This window comes from Peromyscus leucopus, chromosome 1, assembly GCF_004664715.2.
Source record: "Peromyscus leucopus breed LL Stock chromosome 1, UCI_PerLeu_2.1, whole genome shotgun sequence".
In the NCBI taxonomy this organism is placed as follows: Eukaryota; Metazoa; Chordata; class Mammalia; order Rodentia; family Cricetidae; genus Peromyscus; species Peromyscus leucopus.
Window position 1 is genome coordinate 190,794,665 of NC_051063.1, and position 18,894 is coordinate 190,813,558.

Here is an 18,894-nt window from a genome sequence, read left to right on the forward strand (position 1 = left end):
ATGCACGCCTCAGATGCATGCCGGCCACCGTGGCCGCACCTAGAGCCCAGCACCGCCTCGACATTCCCGCTCTGGGCCGCGGACTCGCTCCCGCTCACGTCCCCGCCGCCGCCGCCGCCGCGGCAAGATTACATTTTTGTGTTGTATCTTTTTGCCTCCTTTGTCAAATATTAACTACCTTAGCTTTTTAATTTTTCTCTCTTTCTGGGTCCTGTATCATAATCTCTTATCATTGTCTGTTTTAAATGACTGTACCATGCTGTATTTATGACAGGTATAAAATATAATTTCATAAATCCACACTTACAGCATTTTTGTTCATACAACCTTCTCAGATTATTTTCCCCCAAGAATAAGATTCTCACATGAAATATTGACTAGTGATTTTGAAAAAATTTCCATTTTAACACATGAACAAAAAATACATTGATGTGATGTACAATTGTTGTAGAATAAGGGTTATATCTTTATATATTAGTGAGTGAGGACTCCTATGTTATGTAAGCTTTATTTGTGGGAACTGTCCCACCCCCTTGAATCATGGATGTAAAGAGCTCATATTGAAGCACATGAGAGTTCTTACAACATCTTGCTTGGCACTATGTGCACTTAAGAGTCAACGCTTGGTTTTTAATGCTAAGTAATACTTGGTTCCTAACACTAAAAATTTAAGGACACTAGACAGTGCAGAACAGGCTTGCACAAGTGGCTTGATCCTACCATGAAAATCATGTTCTTGAGTGTAGATTCAGATTGTAGTTGACTTGTTAAGACTGCAATTGCTGTGAAGAGACACTAAGACCATGGCACCTCTTATAAAGGAAAACATATAATTGAGGTGCCAGCTTACAGTTTCAGAGGTTCATTCATGGCAGCATAGAGACAGACGTAATGGAGTACTATCTGAGAGTCTTATATCTGGAGGTCAACTGAGTGTAACATTGAGTGAAGCTTAAACAAAGAGATCTCCAATCTCACCCCCACAGAGACACACTTTCTCCAACAAGGCCATACCTACTCCAACAAAGCCACACCTCTTAATAGTGCAACTCCCTATGGTGTCTAATTACATTCAAACTACCACAGTAGTCTACTTATTTCTCTTTGGTGTTTAATATCATGGGAATGATGATGTCTCCACATGTTTGTTGACACCTGCTATCTGTCTCAGGAGAATTGCTACTCACATCACACACTTGGTTAGAATGCTCATTTGTAACATCCCAAACTACAGAGATCAGTGTTTTGGGTTTTTTGTTATGTTTTGTTTTGTTTTTTGTTTTTTTTTGTTTTTTGAAACAAGTTGTCTCTGTATAGCTCTGTCTCTTCTAGATGTGGCACTGTAGGCCAACCTGGCCTCAAACTCAGAGTTTCACATATCTTCTCCAAATGCTGAGATTAAAGGCATGTACCACCACATGTGCTTGAGATCAGCATTTTTATTTTTTTTATTGCCTAAACAGGATCCCACGTGCAACCATTACATTCTTGGACTCATTAGGTAGCATTACATGGAATGCATCAGAACTAATGTCTTGAGGACACTGACTGATTGATGTGCACAATCCATCACATTTGATGCAGAAAGAACATTCCTCATGATTGCTTTCCCCCAGGCAGTTCCTGTGAGAGTCATGATTCTACTCCCCAACCCTGAACCTGAAAAGTTTTAAAGCATAAATTTGGGGAATGAGCTCTGACTGCCAGGTTTGCATTTATTCTTGACTCACAACTCAGACCAAATATGTCACCACTATGCAGTTTGACATTTTGTAATAAAAGAAGAATCATAAACACTGCTAACCTAAAATCTGTTAGACAGTACAGGATAACTACTAAAAAGGAACACATTAAAAACTACAAATTTCAGGCACAAAAAATTCTCATATTCTCTCCTGAATGGACCTTCTGAGCACCATAACATTTGAAAAGCACTGATCAGTGATGGTATTTCTCATACAGTGTAAAAAAAATATCCTGCAACAGGACTTCCCTCAATCTTTGTACCTATTCAGAAATGAAATGTTCTTCAAAACTTCTGAAATTGTTGTTTTTGCCTAAGTTGGCATTTTCATAATTTATTAGGAAAATTTTTGATTATATCAAATGTGGTTGATACAGATTTTTCAACCTGCTTGGTAGTGGATCAAAATGCTGATAAAATAATCTCATATATTACCTGTTCTTTCATGTTAATTTTAAAACTGACAGTATGCAATATTATTACACTCGTTGTTACTGTGGAAAATAGGAAAATTCTTTGCTTACCTAGTCAAACATAAATTCTACTTTCCATGTCTTTGCCCTGTAATGGAATGTTATTCAACCTAGTGTTTAAACAAATAACCTGAGCTTGTTAGAATATAATCATGTAAGGCCAAAGAATGCAAGAACTGATTGAGTTGCAGTGTTTTACTATGATCTACAGGTACAGCAATTAAAGCACATTTCCCCATCATGAATTTTCATTCTGAGGCACGTACAGTGTGATCCTATGGGACACAAACAGCATCCATAATGGGTAGTCATCCATGTCCAGACCTTCAATGTGTGTTTTTTTGTGTGTGTATATTGTATGTGAGCCTATTGTGTCATCCTGTTTCCACAGACTTAGAAAATCCATCATATGATGTGACTATATCGAAGTCATCTGATTGAGTAATTGTCTTCCTTGTCTACATCTCTCATTTCCTCAGGTCTACTTATATCCTGGAAAACACTCTGTCTGGTAGCACATGGTCTAACAACTTTTTTGTTTCAGAATCCATTGACATTCCAAGATGTGACTGTGGACTTCTCCCAAGAGGAGTGGGAATGCCTGGACACTGCTCAGAGGGCTTTGTACATTGATGTGATGTTGGAGAATTACAGCAACCTGGTCTCTGTGGGTGAGAACATTTTGCTTTTAAGTAATCACTTTTATATACTGGCTTTATAGTTTGTAAACTCTCTCAAGCTGTGAGAAACAACAGAACACTAGGGAAAGTTTGGTAGTAGAACACAACTTTTTCACAGTATTCAATATATTTCTTTCCATTTTGCATGTTAGAAGTGTCATGAACCCCTAATTTGGTTCCACAATGCATTCAGAAATTTAGTATCATATAATATTTATACCCATATTTTAAGCTCCAATTACATCACTGTACCTCACGTAGTTTTAATTGAGGGAAAAGCTCAATATGTGCAAATTGAGAAGTACTTTAGCATATTTATATCCTAAATATTCTAATGGGAAAGAGCCATTGGAAATCATTTCTAGATTCCACTACTTTGTGTTTTCTTCATGTACTTAGTACAGTACCATGTTAGATTTCTGTATTCTTTCTCAAAAATCTATCATGGTTCATGGGCTACTTCACAGAACATGTGGTTGATGAAAGATAGACCTGGACACCTGTCCAGAGTAAATGAGATTGCCCAGGAATGTGGAGAACAGAGAGTATCCACAAGTATGGTGGGTTAGTGTATTAGCAGGACAACCTTGAAGGCTTCAACTGAAAGAGAAAGCAAGAGGTGAAAATGGTTTTGTGATATTCAATTCCACTTGAAAAGATTCCTAATCATTAACTTACCATAGTGTTCTGGCCCCAGGATGCATCCTGCCTGATGTAACTATTTGAAGACATTGGGCCTATAGCACTTGAACTCTGGTGACAGTACTAGTACAAAATGCAATTGTATTTGACTATGTTGACATCAGATTAAAATAATTTTACAGATTATAAGCCTAATGTTGGTTGATGAAGTAGGATTATTCTTTAATTGCCTTCCTTACTGTGTATCTTTTTTATTACATTCTTCATTTTCTTCCCAGTGGCTGATACACGGACATCCATCTGGAAAATATTCTTAAGATTTGGTATACAGACTAGACATGAGAATAACCATATAAGTAAAGAAACACAGTCCTGTGTGGAGCTCACACAGTACAGGATAGAAATCAGCAATAGCTGCCCATGACAGCCCTGCCTCAAATAATCTGATTTCTGGTACCTGCCAGAATACTTGCTTTGCTTCCATTACATAAGAAAATCTAATGTGTTTTTGTAGAAAATAAATAAACCCTATGATGGTTTTATTTAAGATTTAACCTTTTAAGGATTCAGGTCTAATGAACAATACTCCTCATTGCTTATCACTTAGTCAGTATTAAAACAATGACCTGGGATTGTATTAAACTCTTCTTCATCAGTTTCTGAGAAGAAATATTTAAATAGAGACATATATTCTAAATATAATTAGTCCATGATCTCTGTCACAAAGCTAACTACTGATTTCACAATTTCCTAATCCATCTTGTGCCATTATCCATTTTTCTATAAGGACAAGTTATTTATTATTAATCACAGGTCCTTGAAGGCTTTTTCACTGTTTTGTGAGAATACAATGAAATACAGTGAAAGAAAAATATCTAAGTGGTTGCTGGTTGACTTACCTTAAGAGAAAATGGAGGTTGGCAGTCATTTATCAAAAGGTTAATCTTGGAAGCTGCCCTACTAATCTAAACTGTACTTATTTTCAGAGAACTACTACAAATGTGATCCTGTCCATCATGATGTGAAGACTGAAAATGAGTCTTGTCAGTGTAATGAGCTTGGCAAAGTGCTTCATGACCCCTCCACATGTGCTCATGATAAAATAGGTGAAACTCCAGAAAACTCTAATAACTACAGGTGCAGTAATTATAGGGAGACCTTTATTGAGTCTTCAAACTCACATAGACATGAAAGCATGCATACTGGAGAAGAACCTTGCAAATTTAAAGACTGTGAAAAATCTTTGAGTTCCAACATTACTCGAGATCAGAGACTCCACATTGCAAAGAAAGAGAACAGGCAGGGAGAATATGATGACTATTTCAGCTCAGCACCCAGTCTTTTCAAACAACCAATCTGCATTCGAGAGAAAGCCCAGCAGTGTGGGAAATGTGAGAAATGCTTCAGTAATTCCTCAAGCCTTGCTGTACGTCAGAAAATTCATACTGGAGAGAAATCTTACAAATGTATACAACAAGATAAATCCTTTACCTGGGACTCATATCTTAGAAGACATCGTAGGGTTCATACAGGAGAGAGACTTTACAGATGTAAGGAATGTGACAAATCCTTTACCACTTGTGGAAATCTTAGAAGACATCAGAGAATTCACACTGGGGAGAAACCTTACAAATGTATGGAATGTTGCAAGTCTTTTAACCAGGACTCTCATCTTAGAAAACATCAGAGGGTTCATACTGGAGAGAGACCTTACAGTTGTGAGGAATGTGGCAAATCTTTGTCTACACTTTCAACTCTTATAAATCATCAGAAACTACATACTGGAGAGAATCTTTACAAATGCAGGGATTGTGACAAATCCTTTACTACAGGCTCACATCTTAGTGTACATCAGAAAATTCATACTGGAGAGAAACCTTACAAATGTGGAGAGTGTGACATGTCCTTTATCCAGAGTTCAAATTTTAGAAGACATCAAAGAATCCATACAGGAGAGAAACCTTACAGTTGTAAGGAATGTAATAAATACTTTACCAATTCCACACATCTTAGAAGACATCAGAGGGTCCACACTGGGGAGAGACCTTACAAATGTATGGAATGTCACATCTCCTTCACACAGGACTCACAACTTAGAAAACATCAGAGGATTCATACTGGAGAGAAGCCTTACAGATGTAAGGAATGTGGCAAATCTTTATCTACTTATTCAACTCTTAGAGAACATCAGAAACTTCATACTGGAGAGAAACCTTACAAATATAGGGAATGTGACAAATCTTATGCTATGTGCTCATATCTTAGACAACATCAGAAAATTCATACTAGAGCAAAATCTTACAAACACAAAGACTGTAACACATCCTTCAATCAGATTTCAGCTTAGGAGACATCAGAAACTTCATAATGGAGAGAAACCATATAAGTGCCTGGAATATGAGAAATTCTTTACCTACATGTCAAATCTTAGAAGTCATCAGAGAGTACACACTGGAGAGAGATTTTACAGGTATAAAGAATGTGACAAGTCTTTCACTAGCTGCTCATATCTTAGAGCACATCAGAAAATTCATACTGGAGAGAAACTTCACAAATGCAAAGACTGTGACATATCCTATATCGACCTTTCAATTTTTAGAAGACATCAGAAAGTTCATACAGGAATTAAAAGTACCATTGTGAACCATGTGACATGGTATTTCTATGGTGTTCTCTGTTTAAAAGGCACAGGTATACATAATAGAAACATAAAGATAAGAAACTTATGAAAGGGTTTATTGATGTGTTAAATGATATAAAATATCAGAGTTTATTTTCAAATAAAATTCTACAACAGTAACTGTGTGAATTGTTCTTTATGTGTATGGAAACTTCTCTCAAAACTTTCTGTGCACTCCATGTTTGTCTGATGCCTATGTAGTTCTGAAGAGGGCCTCAGATTCCCTGAAGCTGTAGATAAATACAGTTGTGATCTATTGTGTGTGTTGAATCCTGGTCCTCTGGATGAGCAAACAGTGCTTTTACTCACTAAGCTTTCTCTCCACCCCTAAGGAATTGCTATAATAAAACATTTAACTTGTCTTACATCTAAACATTGAAAATAATGCCAAGCAAGGTGATGCATGCTTTCAATCCCAGCACTCAGGAAGCAGAAGCAAGAAGATTTCTGAGAGGCTGAGGGCTTCCTGGCCAACATAGTGAGTTCCAGGACTGCCAGCACTACATAGACCCTGTCTCAGTAATAATAATAATAATAATAATAATAATAATAATAGGAAAAAATACAGAACATAAGTAATATGATTATGGCTGTACATCACAAAACTCATACTTCTGAGAAACATCATAAATGTATTCCATATTATACCATATATAATCCCTATTTCTTGTCCATTGAAAATGACAGTCACCAAATTCATTCAATTTGACAAATCCTTTACCTAGTGCTCAAATTGTTGACATCAAAGGACCCAACCCAAAAGAACGTACAAAAATGTTCCAATAAAGTCTCATCATTTGTTCGCTTTCAAAATCTTCATACTAGAACTAAACCTTAACATTGAAAGAAGGTGATAACCTGTAGAGAAAGAAGCTGTTACTGTTGGTGCATCACTTTCTGATGGAAATGGTGAAAGTCATAAAGTCTGCATAGCTGCTTGACCCAGATTTAGCAAAGCTGAGCCACAGGATGGCCGCCTTACCTTATTAGGCTTTGATCTTCATGTGTGGTATGCTTGAGGGGGGCATTCATATTTAAGCAACTTTGGGATATTAGTTTAATAGGAAATTCTTATTAATCATTTATGAATTCCCCCAGAAGTACTGCTTCTACAATTCCCCAGCAAAGTCCTGAGCATAATTCCTCTACTACTTTTAGGAAGATATCATCTACTTGAAGCTCTTCCTTTGCCTTGGGAGTTGTGATGCACATAAAGAAAGCAGAGATCTCATGTTGAGGTTCTGAGATATTCTTGAAATATCTGCCCCTGTAATTACTCAGGAATATGAAAATCAGAAAAAAGTACAAGGCACTTCCTACTATACACTTAGCAACAAAATTAGATTGGTTGGAGTACATCTGCCCTACACAAGGATTTATGTTGACGGGCAAAGACTGTTGTAAAAAATTGATTAAAAAATGAGGTGGCAGGACCTTACTTTCTTAGGAAAGTTACCTTGTGCAGGGCCACTGTGTGAGCAAGACTAAAAGAATACCAGGATTTGACATATAAATCATTTTTATAATGATATAAAATATGAATATTTTGTTATGCCATAAATTGAATAACTGTAACAGCTTTGGCATGAGGATTTTTCTTGGGCACTCTGACCACTAAATGTTAATAATACACTACTCATAACAAGGCAGTCTGCTTGGGCTGGATTGGGATTTTTTTTCTGTCTAATGTTCTTAAAGCCACAAGAGCTGCCAGCTTGAGAATGGACTGTCATATGCCTCTATATTCTTAGAAGTTTGGTTATGGGGTTGGTGAGTATAAATGATTGTCAAAGATATCTATGCTTTTTCACAGTTTATCAATGATCGCCAAAAGATGCAACATAAAGTTAAACACATATCCATAAACAAAAAAAATGACATGATCAATATTTTAGAACAACATGGATTTATCCTTGTTTACTAAATTAATCAGTCATTCTGAAAGATTCTCCCAACCAACAATGTCTGACTCAACCTTTCTTCACCTACTCCTTTCCTCCTCCCTGGAACCTGTAAACCAAAGGGGCTGCCAACATGCCGTTACAGCATGTAACCTCACAGGCATTCTCACAAATGATCAAAAAACTGAAAAATCTCTAAGGGGTCTGGGCTCAGTGGTGCATAATCTCAGCACTCTGGAGGCAGAAGCAGGTGGATCTCTGTGGGTTCAGCCTGGTCCAAGGTCCATATCCCTAGACAACCAGATCTACACAGAGAAACCCCATATGAAACAAACAAAACAATAAAAAAAAACTTGAGGGAATGCACAATTTCATTTTGAAGTACTGAAAAAGAAAACAGGGAAGTGTTTATTCCACACTTTAAAAAAAAGACATAGCTTTCATTAAATGCCATTAGACAGTCATGGAGGTTAAGGAAGAGTGATGGTACCCTCTCATTTCCATGATGAATGGTAATTGCCCCAATCTTACACAGTTGCTTATTCTTAGTACTTTCTAAATGGTTTTGAGTCTCTGAATTACCCAGCACTAACTTCAAGAGGAGACTACTTTCACCAAGATTGAGAGCAGTAAAAATTGATAATTCTAAGCACAAATATTAAGAGGTCAGATTAACAAAAGGATCTTTAACAAAGCATCAATAGGTTCAGCCCTTGGACTTATAATTTCAAGCTTTGGATTTTGACCATGGCATGAATTTGTCTTTATGGATCAGCTTTGATATCCAATCAAGAGAGACATTGATTATGCCCATAAATAGTCATGCTACCATTATACCAGTATAAACAACTTGCCTAGAAGGATGTTATTGTATGATACAGGGTTTAGGTGTAACTAAGACAATTAACATCTTTTCTCTGACAGAAGCCTACAAAATGTACCCATGAAGGAGAGTTTCCAGATATATTCGATACTGTCCAGTTTTTTCTCTCTCCCTGTCTCTCTCTCTGTCTCTGCCTCTCTCTCTCTTTCTGTCTCTCTCTCTCTCTTTCTCTGTCTCTCTCTCTCACACACACACACACACACAAACACACACACACACTACCAACACACACCACGTTTTTGGTGTCTTTAGGAACACCATAAACTTTGGGAACTCAAGCAAGCGCATTGGAAAAGTCCTGTTTTGTTTAGGGTGGCTCTGAGGCTTCCATGACCAGTAAGTCCTAGGCAGGTAACCAGTACTTGGCACAGAGATTTCCATTTAATATCACTGTGACTGGGAGTAGCATTATTGAGCCATGTGCAACACCTCTAATCAAAGTTTTAAAATTATACTTTCTATTATCTAGTAAGACAGTGGGATTTCATGAGGCTTCTTCATGAAGTCATCCTGTTGGTTAACCCTACCACAACTCCTCTTTTCTTCCTGCCCATCCCCAGTTGAAAATCTAGCACATAGTATTCAATAACCCATTGTGGTGGTATTCTAATTGTACTGAAATGTGATTTTGATTGTATGTTAATAAATAAAGTTGCCCGGGGGTCAGAGCTATTAGAGCCATAGCAAGAGTGTGGCGGTGGTGGCACATGCCTTTAATCCCATAAATCTCTGTGTGTTCAGGGATACAGCCAGCATTGGAGACATATGCCTTTAAGACCTAGGGGGCTGTACATTCAGACAGTGACAAGGCAGTCACGTGTTTGGGTTTACAACCAATGACAAGGCAGAACAAAATACTATAAATAGACGAACAGACAGGAAATAGGTCTCTTTCGGGAAGCTGGGACACCGCAGGCGGAAGGGTGAGATTTTAGCTCTGAGCTCTGACCTCTCGGCTTTCTCTTTTACATTGTTTCTGTGTTTCTTATTTAATAAGATGGTTAGTTACATCTACAACCCATATTTAATAATACTTGTATTCTACTATCCTCTGTCACTGTATTTTTTACTTGTGTTACAAAACGATGGGTTCCCATGTAGCTTCTCTTGGACATATCATTTGGCTTGACCTTACAGCAGTCCCCTCTCTTCTCCATCCATGCACCGCATATTTGAATATTCTGCCCAGTCTCTAATTTCCTATCACCTACATTATACTATTCATCCTCTCTTCCTGCACCTCCCCACTGAAGGTTTTTTTTCTGTTTTACTGGCATCTACATTTAGTCTTACCTGAACACAAAAAGCAACAAGTTTGAAGTATGAAGCTCATCCTGATTTACCCATTTGTCAGTTGATGAACATCTAAGTTGATTCTGTATCCTAAATACTATCAATAAAGCAGTGTTGAACATGTTGGGAAAATTCTCATTGGAAAGATGGCAATTCCATGGAGTTCAGCCTAGGAGTGTTCACTGTGTATCAGTTTTCTCTGAGATTAAACACTTTCATCTTGTACTATGATCCTTAAATACAGGATGTTAAAAGCTACTTAAGGAAGGTGATACCCCAAGGCAGTAGTGCTCAATCTTCATATTGTTGTGATACTTTGAAAATATTACTCTACTTGTAGTGTCCCCCAATTGTAAAATTATTCTTGGTACACTATTTAACTGTAATTTTGCTACTGAAATGAATCATAATATAAATAACTGATATGCAGGGTATCTATTGGATATATTATCCCAAAGGGGTTCTGACACAAGAGTTGACTGCCATTTTTGAGAGGGAAGGTGAAATATCCCATTATACAGAGAATCTCCAGAAACTCACAGACAACCTTATAGCTCCAGGAAGTCACAGAAACTGGAAAGATTCATGAGTACCCTCCTGCCTCAAGCATATATAGTTAGTAAGGACTGCTGAAACTGTCAGACATTTGAGATGCACAGAAGATGCTCAGACAAGGCATGGAGCAGACACTATACAAGTTGCCTGGATCAGAGAAGAGAAGACAAGCTGCCTGGAAGAGGCAGTGAGTAGCTTGAGAGACACTTCCAACCTACCTTAAGCTGCCTGCAAGCTGTGCAGTGATTTTCCACATTTCTCCATTCAATAGGCTTCTCCTTGACAGGGTGAGGCAGCTGTCTCTGAGTCCTTTGTGATTCTATAAGTAACTTCTCACCCCCAGTCTTAAAGGTCACCCCAATAAAACTCTTCGGTCCACTTAGCATTAGAGATAACTCAGTGCTTAAAAGTACGGTGTGCTCTTTCAGAAGACTCACTTTGTAGTTCCAGCATCCTCACATGGGCACTCAACCTGTAACCTCAGTTCCTAGATGTCAAATGCCCTCTTCTCACCTCTGCTAGCACTAGAATCACACATGGTACACAGACATACATGCAGGAAAAAGGACCCCAAAGAGAGAAAACAAACAGAACCTCATTGGTTCACCAAGATAAACATTGTTGGTTCCCATCTTTAGTTTTCATTGATTCTTTATCTGCAACTAGTAGGTGTTTATAATTGTTTCCACAGGAATAGTGTCGACATCAGTGCTGTAACTGGGTAGCCGAGTAGTTTTCTTTCTTTCATTTATTCATTGTTTTGAGAATATGAGACTGTAGATGTAACCAACTGTCTTATTAAATAAGAAACACAGAACCAATGCAAAGAAGAAAGCCAAGAGATCAGAGCTAAGAGTCTTACCCTGCAGCTAGCCTCTTCAGCCAAGAGACCTCTCCAAAAGAAAGCTACTTCCTATCTGTTCATCTTTATATAGACTTTCTGTTCTGCCTTCTCATTGGTTGTAAACCCAAACGCATGACTGCCTCATCACTGCCTGTATGTACAGCCCTCCAGGTCTTCTATGGTATTGAGATTAAAGGCGTGTGTCTCCAATGTTGGCTGTATCCTTAAACAAACAGAAATCTAGCTAGCTCTGCCTACCAAGTGCTGGGACTAAACGTGTGCACTACCACCTCCACGCTCTTGATATGGCTCTAATAGCTCTGACACCCAGGCAACTTTATTTATTAACATACAATTAAAATCACATTTCAGTACAAATAAAATACCATATTTCCACTTTTCTATTTTAATAAAAAGAAAATGGTTATAATTAACAAAAGAAAAACTATATACAATAGTACAATAACTATATACAATATATACAAATAGTAAATACCTAAACAATGTCTAGTCCATTTGTAATTGACAAATTCAGAGAAAATAATTCCATTATCTATCCTATTTTGGTAAGTCCAAAATGTATCTAATTCACTTTCTATCCTAATTAATCTTCATCTATAACTAACTAATCTTCAACCATAACTAACTAATCTTCAACTATAACTAACTTGTCTTCAACTTCCTCAGAGACCCAAGAGGGAAATAATATTACCTAACAAAAATAAAAACAGGAAGTGCATGCAAGCAACTTCCAAAAATTTTGTGAGTTGACAGAAAGAACCAGCTGCCTGGACAGTCATTTGAGGTTTCTCCACAGTGTTGGGGCATCGTCTTCAGCCTATAGGCTTAGCATATCTGACAGACTCATTTGTGAAGTATGATGTACACAAGGTCAACAGTTAAATCTCACATTGAGTGAGAGCAGTCCATGTACCAAAAACACCTGAATTCCACTAGTGTCATGTCATGATTCAGGATTTTAAATTCTGGAAATTGTTGATGGTTTTTTAATTCAGCTGTCCATTCTTCTTGGCTGTGTATATATGGCTTCATCTCAGCATCCCCTTCTTCTCCACATCCCTCTATTAAATGCCAGTCTACTATTGAGAGGCATGAGCTTAATTACTCTTCAAGAATAACTGTTTCAGCTCCTGTTCCATTGCACATCAGAAGCCACTGGCCCACTACCTGTTCAGTTGCCTTCAAAAAAAAGGGCACTGTACCTTTTCCGGATTGTGAAGGCCACTTCAGGGATGGTGCCATATTGTCCTGGCCTCAGAAGATGCCTTTTGATAAAGCCATAACAACACTTGTTTTGGCAAGAATCAGTAGTCCTTTGTTTCATGTTCTGTCTGTCCATTTTGTCCTGTTGATTCGAGAATACTTTGATGTCCAGTGGCTAAGTTTTGCCACAATGAAAGTTAACTCCAATTGCAGTTTCTTCAATGCCCATATTTTCTCTGAAGTAGATTGGTACTGCCAGGAGCCAACATGTCTCATAGTCATGACAAAAAAGAAAAATTTTCTAAGTTATTAAAACATTTTAAGTGCCATATTCTGTAGCTCACTGAATGATTTGAAGATGACCTGACTATCTAAAATATATCTGCTCAATCTTGAAAACATACCTAATATGACTACAAGTTCTATTGTAATGTCTAACTACTAACTTTCATTTCTTTATATCCTAATAGTTGGTAATAATAACATTAAAGGATCAGAAAATTGCATTACATTGTTAAATGAACAGTATAAGTATAATTAGAAATATACATATAGCATTTTCTAACAATATCAATTTCAATATATATAATTTGTATACAATATAAAACAATCCAATCCAATGTAAAGTATTTAAAACTAGTAATTGTCTTTTTTTCTTTTCTTTTCTTTTCTTTTCTTTTTAACAAGAACCTTAAATCTAATCTCCTTTGCTTAGCCTTTTTCTTAACCCTTGACAACAACTTATAACCAACCCTCCTAAACAATGAAAATTATCCCAGACCCAAAACCCATTAAAAAGACCAAAAAACCACCGCCCCCACACAACCTCTGTGGGAATGTGGGCATCATATTCTTAAAATTGCTTCCTGCTGGGTATGGGAGAAGTTATCTTTATGCTGAAAGAAAAATTTTAGGTTAATTGTCAAATCCTGGGAAAGGTAACTATATTCTTCATTATCCAGTCTGTGTATAATGCCAAAGTCTAGGGTTTATCTCGAGCCCTTTTGCAAGTGGTCTTTGAGACTGGATCATCTCAGGTAGCCCTCTCAAATTTGCTCTGAGCACTTTGTAGTTCAAAGCTGATCTCCAGACGATGTCTGTCAGCTTAGTGATATTATTATTGTTGACAAGGAATTTTTGTTGTTGTGAGGCCCCATCTTCTTCCTGGAGACTTCAGTTGATGTTAGGCCTAGCTGTGAATTCCTGCAGAAAACTGATAAGAGACTTGAACACAAAGACATATATATGCAGCTAATTGAAGTCTTTTTCTTTTGATAATTAGTTAGTACTCTATATGACCATTCATATATTAACGAAGTTTAAAATGTATGTATATATATATAAATTGTAAATTTTGATATAAAATCATACTTTAAGAAAAGTTTAAAGACTCAGAATAGAATCAAAGAGTTGAGATTAGGAATAGAATAGTCCCTTAATTAATTTGGCTTTTCTCTTGTCCCATAGCAGAAGATGGCTCTTTTCTTCTGGCATGATACAGGAAGTTTGCATTTTCCTTCTAACAACATGCTTGAGTTTAAAAAAGGAGAGAGCCATTCTCCAACTCCAAAGTCAGCTTTAAATTTTAATTGAACTGGGACTATTAGAAGACCAATAGTGTTAGATCTTTACAGAAGAGCAGAAACAAACTTTTAGGAAGACATAAAATTTTTTTAGATGATGCACCCATACACCATTTCACTCTGTTTCCTGGGATAAATGATTTGTCCCCTTTCTTCGGTTGTCTAATTTGTCCTGTGTTCTTCAGATTCCTTAACCTTCATTCTCCTAAAAGACAAAAAACAAAAAACTTTCCCCAAGACTAATTTTGGAGATGTTCCTTTTTGGCAAGTTATTATCTGATTAAATGAAAAGGCATGTGTTACTGGTATAAGTTAGTTTAAATTGGATGTTCATGCTATTTGATGAACCATCATCTCCCCTAATTAAGAGGTTTCTCTTGTTCAAATCGAACCTTTATCAATTTTGGTGGTACCCACAGCTTCTCTTCTCCTGTAGAAATAAAAGCAAAACCTCGTCCCCAATGTAACACATATCCTGGTTTCCATTCTGAGATCAGCACATACTTAAAGTATATAGGCTGATTTAATTCTGTAGTCTTTTCTATTATCCAATGTCTCTCTGCAGTTGTTGTTCCTTTCTCATTGGCATTAAGAAAATTCAAAGTTAATAGAGCATTATGCAGTCTATTTCTGGGGGTTTTTTGTTACCCCTTTCTGTTTATTTAGAATATCCTTTAGAGTTCTGTTTGATCTTTCTATAAATGCTTGACCTGTAGGATTATGTGGTATACCTGTAATATACTTTATGCTGTAATAAGCAAAAACTGTTTCATTTTAACAGAGACATATGATGGAGCATTGTCAGTTTTGATTTGTTCAGGTATACCCATGATGGCCATAACTTCTAGCGAATGAGTGATTACAGAATCAGCTTTTTCAGAACTCAAAGCAGTTGCCCATTGAAATCCTGAATAAGTATCAATGGTATGGTATACGTATTTCAATTTTCCAAATTCTGCAAAGTGAAATCTGCCAGATTTCATTCCTCTGAGTACCCTTTGGGTTATGTCCTGCTGGTTATGGCGTTTGATTGTAGACTGAACAAGTAGGACATTTCTTTACTATTTCTTTGGCTTGTTGCCAGGTTATGGAAAAATCCTTTTTTAAATCTTTATTATTGACATGATTTTTTTAATGAAATTCTGAGGCCTCCAGCACATTTCCTATCAATAATTTATCAATCTCATCATTGCCTTGTGCTAGAAGGCCTGGCAGACCAGTATAGGATCAGATGTGAGTTATATATAAAGGATGATTCCTTTTCCTGATTGTATCTTGTAATGGAATAAATAGTGAAGTTAATTCTGAAGCATCAGGGATAAGTTCTGCAGTCTCAATATGTAATACTACTCTTTCAGTATACTGAGAGTCAGTTACTATGTTGAGAGGTTCTGAAAAATTTATTAATACCAACAGAATAGCATAAATTCTGATTTTTGAACTGAATTATAAGGACTTAGAACCACTTTACCTAATTTTTTGGATATGTAACCTGCCTTTCCTTGTTTGTTGGCATCTGTATAAAATGTACAAACTCCAGATATGGGTCCATCCCCATGCCCCCCCACCACCACAATTTGAGGCAAGATCCAATTAGCTCTCTTTATAAAATCAATTCTATCGATTTTGGGATATTTGCTGTTAATTTCTCCCAAATAATTACTGCAAGCTCTTTGCCAAGGTTCACTTTATGGCCATAATTTTTCAATGTCCTCCTTAGTTAAAGGTATGACAATTTCTGCTGGGTCTATTCCTGCTAATTGATGAAGTCTCGATTTTCCTTTCCAAATCAAGTCAGAGATTTTTTTTCCACATAAGTTTTTAATTTTTTATTTGGTTCATTTGATAAAAATATCCATTCAAATATAATATCTTCCCTCTGCATTAATATTCCTGTAGGAGAATGCCTAGAAGGTAAAATAACCAAAATGCAATCCAGTTTTGGATCAATACAATCCACATGCCCTTCCTGTACTTTCTTTCCTAACAAAGCCAATTCTTTCTCAACTTCAGGTGACAATTCTCTTGGACTATTTAAGTCCTTGCCACCTTCTAATGTTTTGAATAAATTATTCAGTTCATCATTTTTTACCCCAACAATAGTTTGTAGATGTGAAATATCTCCAAATAATCTTTGAAAGTCATTAAGAGTCTGTAGTCTATCTCTCCTAATTTGCACCTTTTGGGGTCTAATTTTTTGTAGCTCTATTTTATATCCTAAATAATTAATAGAATCTCCTCTTTGTATCTTTTCAGGAGCAATTTGTAGTCCCCAGTAAGGCAAAATTTTCTTTACTTCTTCAAACATTCTTTCTAAAGTATCTTCATTTGAGTCAGCTAGTAAAATACCATCCATATAATGATAAATTATAGATTTAGGAAATTTTTAGGTACCACTTCTAATGGCTGTTGTACAAAATGTTGGCACAGAGTTGGGCTATTAACCATTCCCTGTGGGAGGATCTTCCATTGAAATATTTTAACTGGTTGAGAATTATTATAAGTAGGCACTGTAAAAGCAAATCTTTCTTTGTCTTTTTCTTGTAAGGTATTGAAAAGAAACAGTCTTTTAAATCAATAACTATGAGAGGCCATTCTTTTGGTAACAGAGTGGGCAAAGGAATTCCAGATTGTAGAGAGCCCATTGGCTGAATTACTTTGTTAATTGCTCTAAGGTCTGTTACCATTTTCCATTTACCAGATTTCTTTTTAATAACAAACACAGGAGAATTGTAAGGGCTGGTTCATTCTTCAATATGCTGAGCATTTAACTGTTCTTCTACCAGCTCTTCTAAAGCCTGGAGTTTCTCTGTTGTTAAAGGCCATTTCTGAACCCATACAGGCTTGTCTGTTGACTATTTTAAAGGTAGAGCTGTTGGTGTCTTTGGGAGATTATCAGTTGTTGTGCCCTGTTCTTGTATAATATCGATGGCTGGTGACCACTCAGAATAATGCCTTCTAATATTTCTCTCAGAAGCATGTGCTAGTTTATGATTTGTTTCTGAGATTGGAGGGATGTTAATCTGAGTATTCCATTGTTGCAACATGTCTCGACCTCACAGGTTCATAGTTATGTTAGCCACATATGGTTTTAATTTTCCTGTCTGTCCTTCTGGACCTATACATTTGAGCCATCTTGCACTCTGTTTCACCTGAGATAATGTCCCAGTTCCTAACAGTTGAATGTTTACCTCCTAAAGGCCAAGTTGGATGCCAAAATTCTGGTGCAATAATGGTAATGTCCGCACCTGTGTCTACCAAACCAGACAACAAAACACCATTTATTTTTATCATTAATTTTGGTCTCTGTTCATTAATACGTTTGCCAAAAAATTTTCTTTATGTTTTCTCCTGAATTTTCTATTCTCTTTGTTTCATCATCCTGACCAGCATGATTTATTCTAACAGGCATTTGGTTATTTAATTGCTCTGAGTAGGGGTTTCCTCTACAATTGCAGGAAAGGTTTGAACTGGATTTGCTATGGGGGCCTGAATGAAGCCCCTCTGGGAGTTTCCTGAAGACTGAGGCAAATGATTACCCTGTCTGTCCCTTGTTGATCTACATTCGATGGTCCAGTGTTTTCCCTTACCACATCTTCTGCATACTCCAGAAGGAAGGGTCATTCTGTTGCCAGTGTTCCTTGAAGAAACATTGTTTCTAGGAATGACCTGTTTACAGTTCATTTCAAAAGTTCATCCTCTAATTCTCACTCCCACACCAGTGTTTGATCTCCTCTCCCCACATTATGTCAACATTAGTTATCATTTCTATTCCTCATGACTGTCCTTTTTGCTAGGGCATCATGGAGGCTTAAAGAAATCCTAGTCTGCTTTCCAAAATAGATATTTATCTCATTTGGGGTTTTTTGTGGGGAGGGGTTGTCTCGGTTTGTAATTGTATGTTATTTGTTTAATTTTGGTTTTTAGATTTATAATTTTTAATTTATTACATAATTAGAAATTTTCTCCTCTCACTTTCCTCTCTACAAATTCTCCCATACACCTCTATAGTTGTACTTAAATTCACAGCATCTTTATTAATTTTTATTATATGCATATATGTATATTTGTATATACATATAATGATAACTAAACTGCTCAGTATATATTATGTTACTTGTATATGTGTTTTCATTGTTGACCATTTGATATTGAATAACCAGTTATTGTGCTCTTCCCAGGAGAGACTATTTCTCCTGCTCCCAGATCCCTCCACTTGCCTGTAATTCTCTTTGTAAAGTTGAGGCATTGTGGGCTTTTACCCATCCACTATAGTATGTCCATTGTTCTTGACATTTCAAGTTCCCATTTGGGATACCCTGTTGGTGAGATTTTTTTAAATATTTTTATTTTATAATTAATTTAATTTTACATATCAGTCACAGATTCCCC

General features: G+C 36.7%; 2 pseudogenes; both read left to right on the top strand.

Moving 5' to 3' along the window:
- The window catches only part of LOC114686605, a 290,182-nt pseudogene that overhangs the window by 74,062 nt on the left and 197,226 nt on the right, over positions 1–18,894 (top strand).
- On the top strand, positions 18–6,299 carry LOC114687671 (annotated as a pseudogene).